A 7,432-nucleotide genomic window follows, 5' to 3' on the forward strand; every position below is an offset into this window, starting at 1 on the left:
CTTCTTTGTAACTCTGGTGGAGTTGAGACTGTTCAAAATTATATAGGTGTTATAAATAAGATACAAGTGTAGGGACATCTGGGTCCCTCAGTCAGTTAAGCGTCTGACTCTTGATTTCCACTCAAGTCATGATCTCAGGGTCCTGGAATCGAGCCCCTCATTGGGCTCTGTGCTGAGTGAGGAGCCTGCTTAAGATTCTGTCTTTCTGCTCTTCCCCCACTCCCCCACTTGAGCTCTCTCTCTCAAAAAAGAAAAAAAAAAGATGTAGGTGTAAACAGGATATGGTGAGAGCACAAAGAAGGAAAAACTAACATAATTTTGGGATGTCAAAGAAATGTCAGAAATAGTTATAGTTATGAGCAAATGATCACCTCTGTTAACCTCATAAACCCTCCTTTTTTCTTTTGTAAAATTACTTGCCAGTCACTTTTATTTTCATTTTAACTCTGGATCACCAGCTTTAAAAATAGCAAAGGACTAGCCTTACATAATGTATAGACTAGTCCATTATTTTTTTTTAAACAAGTGAGTTCCACTTTGAACAGTGCTGATTTCATTGCTTTAACTGGCTAACTCACCTTACAGCATTTTGAGGATGGAGAAATTTGTTCTCTGGTTATAAAGAGAAACATGAGTGTCTAATGGAAGCACAGACTGCAAAAACCCTATTGTTTGTGTTACTTGTATTGCTCAGGAAGGGAAAGAGGAAGACAAGTAGAACAAAAGAACAAATACAAAACATTCTCAGGAACACCAGAGCCAAGACTTCAACTGACTCAGTGCAGAGATGCTTCATAGTCTCATAGACCTCAAGAAGGAAGCTGGGACTCAGGAGAGTGTTGCTAATCCTGGCCTCATTGTTCACCACCTCGAGTGACTGGGTGTCTCCTTCATCTCCTACCTGCCTCTCCCCTTCCCATTGCAGAATGTGCTTTAAAGAGAGAAGTCCAGGAGCTGAAACAAAGAAGCCATTTCATTTTCTTCTTTTTTAGTTTCTTGTGCCTGATGTTTATTTTCAACCCTTTTTGTCTCATACCATGTGTACTAGGACTATAAGAAATGAAATGCACACCCTCTGCAACTAGAGTGATTTAAGAGAATAGATTCTCAAACGAAAGCAGCAATTTTATTCAGGAAGCTTTTAACATGCCTTTCTCTGACAATGCTTTTACTTTCATGTAATTAAGAGACTTCAAAACCTGGAAAACATGAATGGTTCTTGCTCATATGTATGCTCATATGTATATCCATATATACACGGTGCTGATAATGAATCATGTGCTATTTCGTGCAACTAACCAAAAAGTATTCCTTTGCAATTTGGAGTTAATCATTTTCATCTTTACTTGTTGCCAAGCCCAGCCCAAGTCGTATATTGAATGTTCAAAAGTGACTTTGTGCTACAATGATTTAAACTGAAAAGAAAGACCTTTTAAGTGGCAATAATAAAATTGTCTAGTTTCACAAACCAAAACTTATTCTACCAATAAAATGCTGTTATGTTTTTGAGCATCTCCTATGAATTATTACTTGTAATTTAGGAAACTGATACCATTTACCACTTGGTTATATGGACTAGAAGTAATGATTTTTCTCCATCACAGATAATCAAAAATTTAATATGAATTAGATTATATAATCATGTACCCCCTTTATCTAAAATTATTACAATTCAACAGTATAATTTAAATGCACAGTGTGAATAATATAAAAATATTCAAAATGCAATTTAAAGATATATAAGATACAAACAAGGTATATTTCCATATAACAGTTATCAGATTTATTAAATGAAAACAGACTTTGGTTTTCAAGTTTGCCCACTTATAGCTATATAAACCTTTTTATGTTCTTGCTCTTGGGTTTTGTTTTACTTGATTTGCTTGGGAAAATAAAATAAAATAATAAAATAAAATAAAACATAGTGACTCTCGCATCTCAATTACAAGTTTAAGAAAGTGACTCACTTGACTCTAGTTGAGTTTAATTACCTAACACCAATACATATTAAGAAAAAACAACCTCAGTAAAAACTATCAACGAAAGAAACCTTATATTAAATGCAGTTTTGCACTTTGGAAAGTAGACTGGAGTTTCCTAAAATGTTAAACATGCGTTTACTATACAACAAAGCAAATCTACTCCACAGTATCTGCTCTTACTCACAAAAATAGAAGTACATGGCCACACAAAAAAACCATAATATGACTGTTCTTAGTAGTACCATTCACATTGTTTTTTTAACAATGGAGACACCTGAGATGTCCACCCAGAGTAAATGGCAAAGCCAAATGTGGTATATCAGTTCAATGGAATACTACTCAACAATGTAAATGGAATGAATCCCTGATAATGCAGCCTGAAACCCCAGAAACAGCACATGGAGTGAGATGAGCTCCACACAAAGGACTATATACAGTGGAAGTACGTTTATGTGGAACTTCTAGAAACAGCAAAACTACAGAGACAGAGAGCAGACCAATGCTTGCCTGAAGATGTCGTAAGAATGGGAATTTGCCAAAATGGGCATTAGAGAACTTTCTGGGGTGATGAAATGTAGCACAACTAGATTGGGTTGTTGACTAAACAACTATAAATTTAATAAAACTCCATCAAAGTGCACACATAAAATCAGTAGATTTTATGGTAAATTACATATACATAGAGCTTCTAAAAATCTAGGTTTGTTCTATTCTCCCTCTGATAATACTTCATATATTTCTCTGTTTTTTTATTCAGGATCAGAGTAGAACATTTTTCATTCTGTGATCTTCTACTGAAAACTCACCAAATATAGCAGCTCTTCATATCTCCCTCCTTCTGTCTGCCTGGCTTGTTCATTCACTCACTCATTCAATTATTCAACAAAACTATATTGAGCATCTACCAAGTATCAAACTCTGCTTTAGGTGCTGAAAATGCAAGATGAATAAGTCATCTCCTAATGCTCCTCTTTTCTTCTCATGATAAACTCTGTCTTCATTTTAGAGCCACTCTTACCCTATTTTCCCTATTTATACTCACGATCCTATTTAGGTCAGCAATTTGCAAGTAGGTTCAGTGCTTTGCAAAAGTGCTACCTTGACGTGTCAGTCTGTTATACTTTAATGACTATATCTTTCAAAATTACAGTTTGAAATTAAGTAATCTACCTATGTATTCAGTTGTTTCTTCAAAAAAAAAAAAAAAATACACCGGGCAACACAATTGGTTTAGGACAAAGGACTTTTACTTTACTTGGTAATATCAACTTTATTGCCCCCCTCATGGACAGCTAAAGCAGTTCTGGATTTGTGTAAAGCTGGCTCTCCACTCTGAAGAACAGACTTCCAAGCTTGCTTTGGAGAGATCCCTAAATCCAAACCTGCCCTTTGGACTGGGATCCACTTTCCAAACTAAGTGTGATGGACTTAACTAGTGTCCAGAAAATACTTATGACTTAACCGTATTTCCTAGATTCATCCATTCACAATTCCTACAAAAATTCATATTCTGTTAACACTTGTGCCCCAAACATCAAGCTATACACTGATGTGCAAGATGAATAAGGCCTAGAGTTTGCCCTCAAAATGCTTACAGTGTGAGAGACAGACAAATAAAATGACAAACTAACAAGAGCAAAATAATGAAAACATATACAGAGAATAGAAACAATATATACAGGGTTATATCCATATAGCTTTGTCTGTAGGTAAATTATGGTGAGCTTATTTTCAAAATTAAGTAGGAGTTTGATAGACATAGAAAGAGTAGGGTGGTAAGGCATCCAAGGAAGGGAACAATGTATGCAAAAGTTCATGTTCAGGGAATTATGTGTAATACAGACAGAGTTGCAATGCATGGTTTAACTGTAGAAGTAGCTTGTCAAAACCGAACATTTATTTCCTCAAGAGTACTACTATTCAAGAAATTATACTTTATCTGATAAAGGGTGTCCATTGAAAGATTTTAAGTAGGCAAATAACATGAAATAGACCAATTTTATGGTGCTATAGGGAATGGGAGATGACTGGTTTGAATGTTTTAGGTGATAAAGGGGAAGAAGAGATCTGGGATGAATTCTCAATTTCCCTGGTTTTTCCAGAACTGATCATGACTTAGTGGTCAAGAAGTAATTCTGGTATGTCTTACACTCGGAAAGTAAGTGTCCCTCAGATTTTTATTGTGTAATGCCCAGAAACCTCTGATTAAACACTGGTATGCTAGCTTTCAGAGTCTAGATTAGCAATTCAATATAGTTTGGGTTCCCCCCCTATTTCTGATTTCATTCACGCTTAACAAGGACATGACCATCTTCAGTCTTCTTCTACAGCTGGAAAAATCACTTGGTAACCACAATGATATAACAAAAAACACAGGATTATACAGTGCCATCAATGAAAACATTTCTCTCCCCAGTGCTTAATCAATGTTTTTTTTCAATACTCTGGGCCTTTACATAAAAGATGGATATTAATTTAAAACTTAAGGCTTTTACAAATTAAATATATATCTTTTAAAATTTCATTTGTGCAGAGACTACATACTCTGCTTCCTCTGCACCAGTTCTGCACCATTCTGAAAAATCAGGAAGGATCAGGAAGAAATCATGGACAAAAGGGTATATACTCCAAAAAATTAGCACATGAGAAGTCCCTGGTGCATGCAATACCATTCCTCCCATGCAAACGTTAGGCTTTACCCCATCCAGTTTTAATGCTTGCCCTTACCCTGTTATTCAGTGACAGAAGTAGAGATTATGTTGATTTGAGAAATATTATAGCATCCAAAAATAATTAACCTAAAGTCACTTATAATAAATCTGTTACCTTCTTATTGGTCAAAGAGCTTTTTTTCCTTTTCCTGAAGCTGCTCTTATCTCATGTCTTAGTGTTATGTCTTTGCGGTGTGCAGTGTGGCTTTCAATCGGGCACACACCATAAAGCTATCATCTGTAGACACTAATATTTTCACTGCACATTATACATAGCCCTCTGACTCTATCCTCAAACCTGGTCAGAAGCATGGATGTCAAATGGTAGAAGGATTCTCATTCAGGTCATTGATCGAAGTAAAAGTCTTATATAAATCAATCTTGCAAAAAAAAAAAAAAAAAAAAAACTGTGAAATTTGGTGTCATCTGTGAAAATTGTCTGTTTGGTTTGAATTTGTATGGAAATATCTTAAATTTAGGTTCTAGAATGATGTTTTGTTTCCACCAGCTTTAAAGCACCTGAAGATGTGGGCCCTGGGAAAGATTTCCATTAACAGAAAGACTTCAGTATTTGTTGCTGTGACCAAACACTTCATTTAAAAACAGTTCTGACATGTTATGTTCAAAATATGTCTAAATGTAAGAAGTAAAAGAACTCAAATTTAAACTAGGAGTGGGATGAGTGAAGCCAGACTTCTTAAAAGCACATAGAAAATACAGTATCAGAGGTATATTTTCTAAGCAACACTAATTAGTAGTCATTAACAAGGAAAGAAGGAAGTGAAACAAGTGATTTTTAAAAAGATAAATATTAGGAAATTTTCTCTTCATCGCAATAGCATTGTGAAGGCAGCCATCTTTTAAATGAAGGTAAGTTATCATGGCCTCTTTGATAAGGGAAGAAAGAGCAGAAAGAGGGTACTTTGTCTATATATTTCTATTCTGAGATGGAAATGGGAAAGATAAGAATATAAGGTGATTTAGAAACACAGCAGGAATACAGAAGCCTTGGGATGAGTTGGCCTTTCACAAGTACTAACTGGATAGGGAGACCAGGTAAGAGGTCAGTGGCTTTTCTCTAATAAGGAGCTAAAAAGAATAATGAGGTGATGCCTGAAGCAAAAGCTACAGAAGCCAGACTCTGCATGTCACAGAAATATTAGCATTTGAGAGCAGAGTAAGGGATAGGTTCAATATGACGTGAAGAAGGACAATAGATCAACATTTCAGGTTTGACTGAAACAGAAATTAAAAATAGATTAAAAACACACTCTATAGTATAGGTATTGGTATTTATTTCAGTCATGCCTCTCAAATCTAAGAAAAGAACTCTTAAATGTAATTTGCAAAGTAGAAATTATATTCTTGTCATCTAAATCAAAGTTAAAATATTAGTGAAAGGTGACATCAAAATATATATTTCATGTGTATGTATGTATATATACATATATATGCATATATATCTGTTTTAAAAGAACTCATTCTGGTAAGGAAGTGTGATTTTTTTTCTATTTATTTCAAGTACTCATACTAGGAAAAGAATTAACTCATTTAGTCTGAGTTCCATAATCCATAGCCAATCCTGTATACTTAGGATTGGTACATTACAGGAATTGTGCCTAAAAGGAACTGATCAGCCTGCATGGAAAACACTCAATTTTTGTAATGACTTTGACAAAATTACTCTTGTTTTTGAAACTTGGAATTAGGTTTTAAGAGTTTTAAATTTGTACACGGGATTTTCTTAAAAAGGCCATATTATGATGAGGTGGTGGGAAGAGCCTCTGTTAACAAGAGGAAAAGTCATTCTGATAAATGTTCTTAATGTTAGTTATCAAATTGGAAGTGACCTCCAGCCATACAACATGGTCACGTCACAGTCAGCAAACCATAGTTCAGATCTTCCCAGTGTCCTATGGTAAGTAGGTCTGTTCAGAGGGATTGCATTCCCTCCAGCCTGACTTAATCTACAACTACTCCCCAAGGACTAAATTTGACCTAGAAACTTTTACAACACATATGGTTATTAAGTTAAGTACATAAATCAAGGTGAGCAGTACTTCCTGTTCATGATGGCATTCAACATACTACTTCTGGCTAAAAGAATCACATCTAAGAATCCACAGCCTAGGCCTTGCCTCTCAGCAAACTCTGTCCCATAGGCATTGGGCTTTTACTATATTCCATAGTCCTCTCCTTCTGGAACCATAGGTAAAAGATGGCCACACACGGCACGTGCTGGCCACACACACAACCTGGAAAAGTGAGGGAGTTAATGCTACGGGATACACTTTGACCAGAAAACAGAGGGATCCAGAAGATAAATTCCTCTTCATCCATCCCCATGGAGATTGTACCAAAAAAAAAAAAAAAAAAAGTTTTTTTTATCATTCTCCAGAGCCACCCAAAAGACTAAGTAAATGTCTGTGTTTTCTTTTGAAGCGGTGGCCACTTCAACAACACGTCATATTATATTTGCTTCTTCTTTGTCCCTTCCTCATTTCTTACTTCCCTTTATTCTTGCTGCCCCTGAATTATACTCTACAATAAAGCATTAGCATATAAATTTTGCCTCAGATTCATTCTGTTTTCTAAGGCTAAGAGAGAATGCCTGAAAATTTCATTATTTTGATTGAATACCATCATGAGCAGAAATTATTGGCCCATAATAATATCCAAGCAAAAGTCTTTAAGCCATTTAGAATACTACAGAACAAGTGTATCGCTATTCTTTTGTAG

The sequence above is a fragment of the Halichoerus grypus genome, chromosome 3 (assembly GCF_964656455.1).
Source record: "Halichoerus grypus chromosome 3, mHalGry1.hap1.1, whole genome shotgun sequence".
In the NCBI taxonomy this organism is placed as follows: domain Eukaryota; kingdom Metazoa; phylum Chordata; class Mammalia; order Carnivora; family Phocidae; genus Halichoerus; species Halichoerus grypus.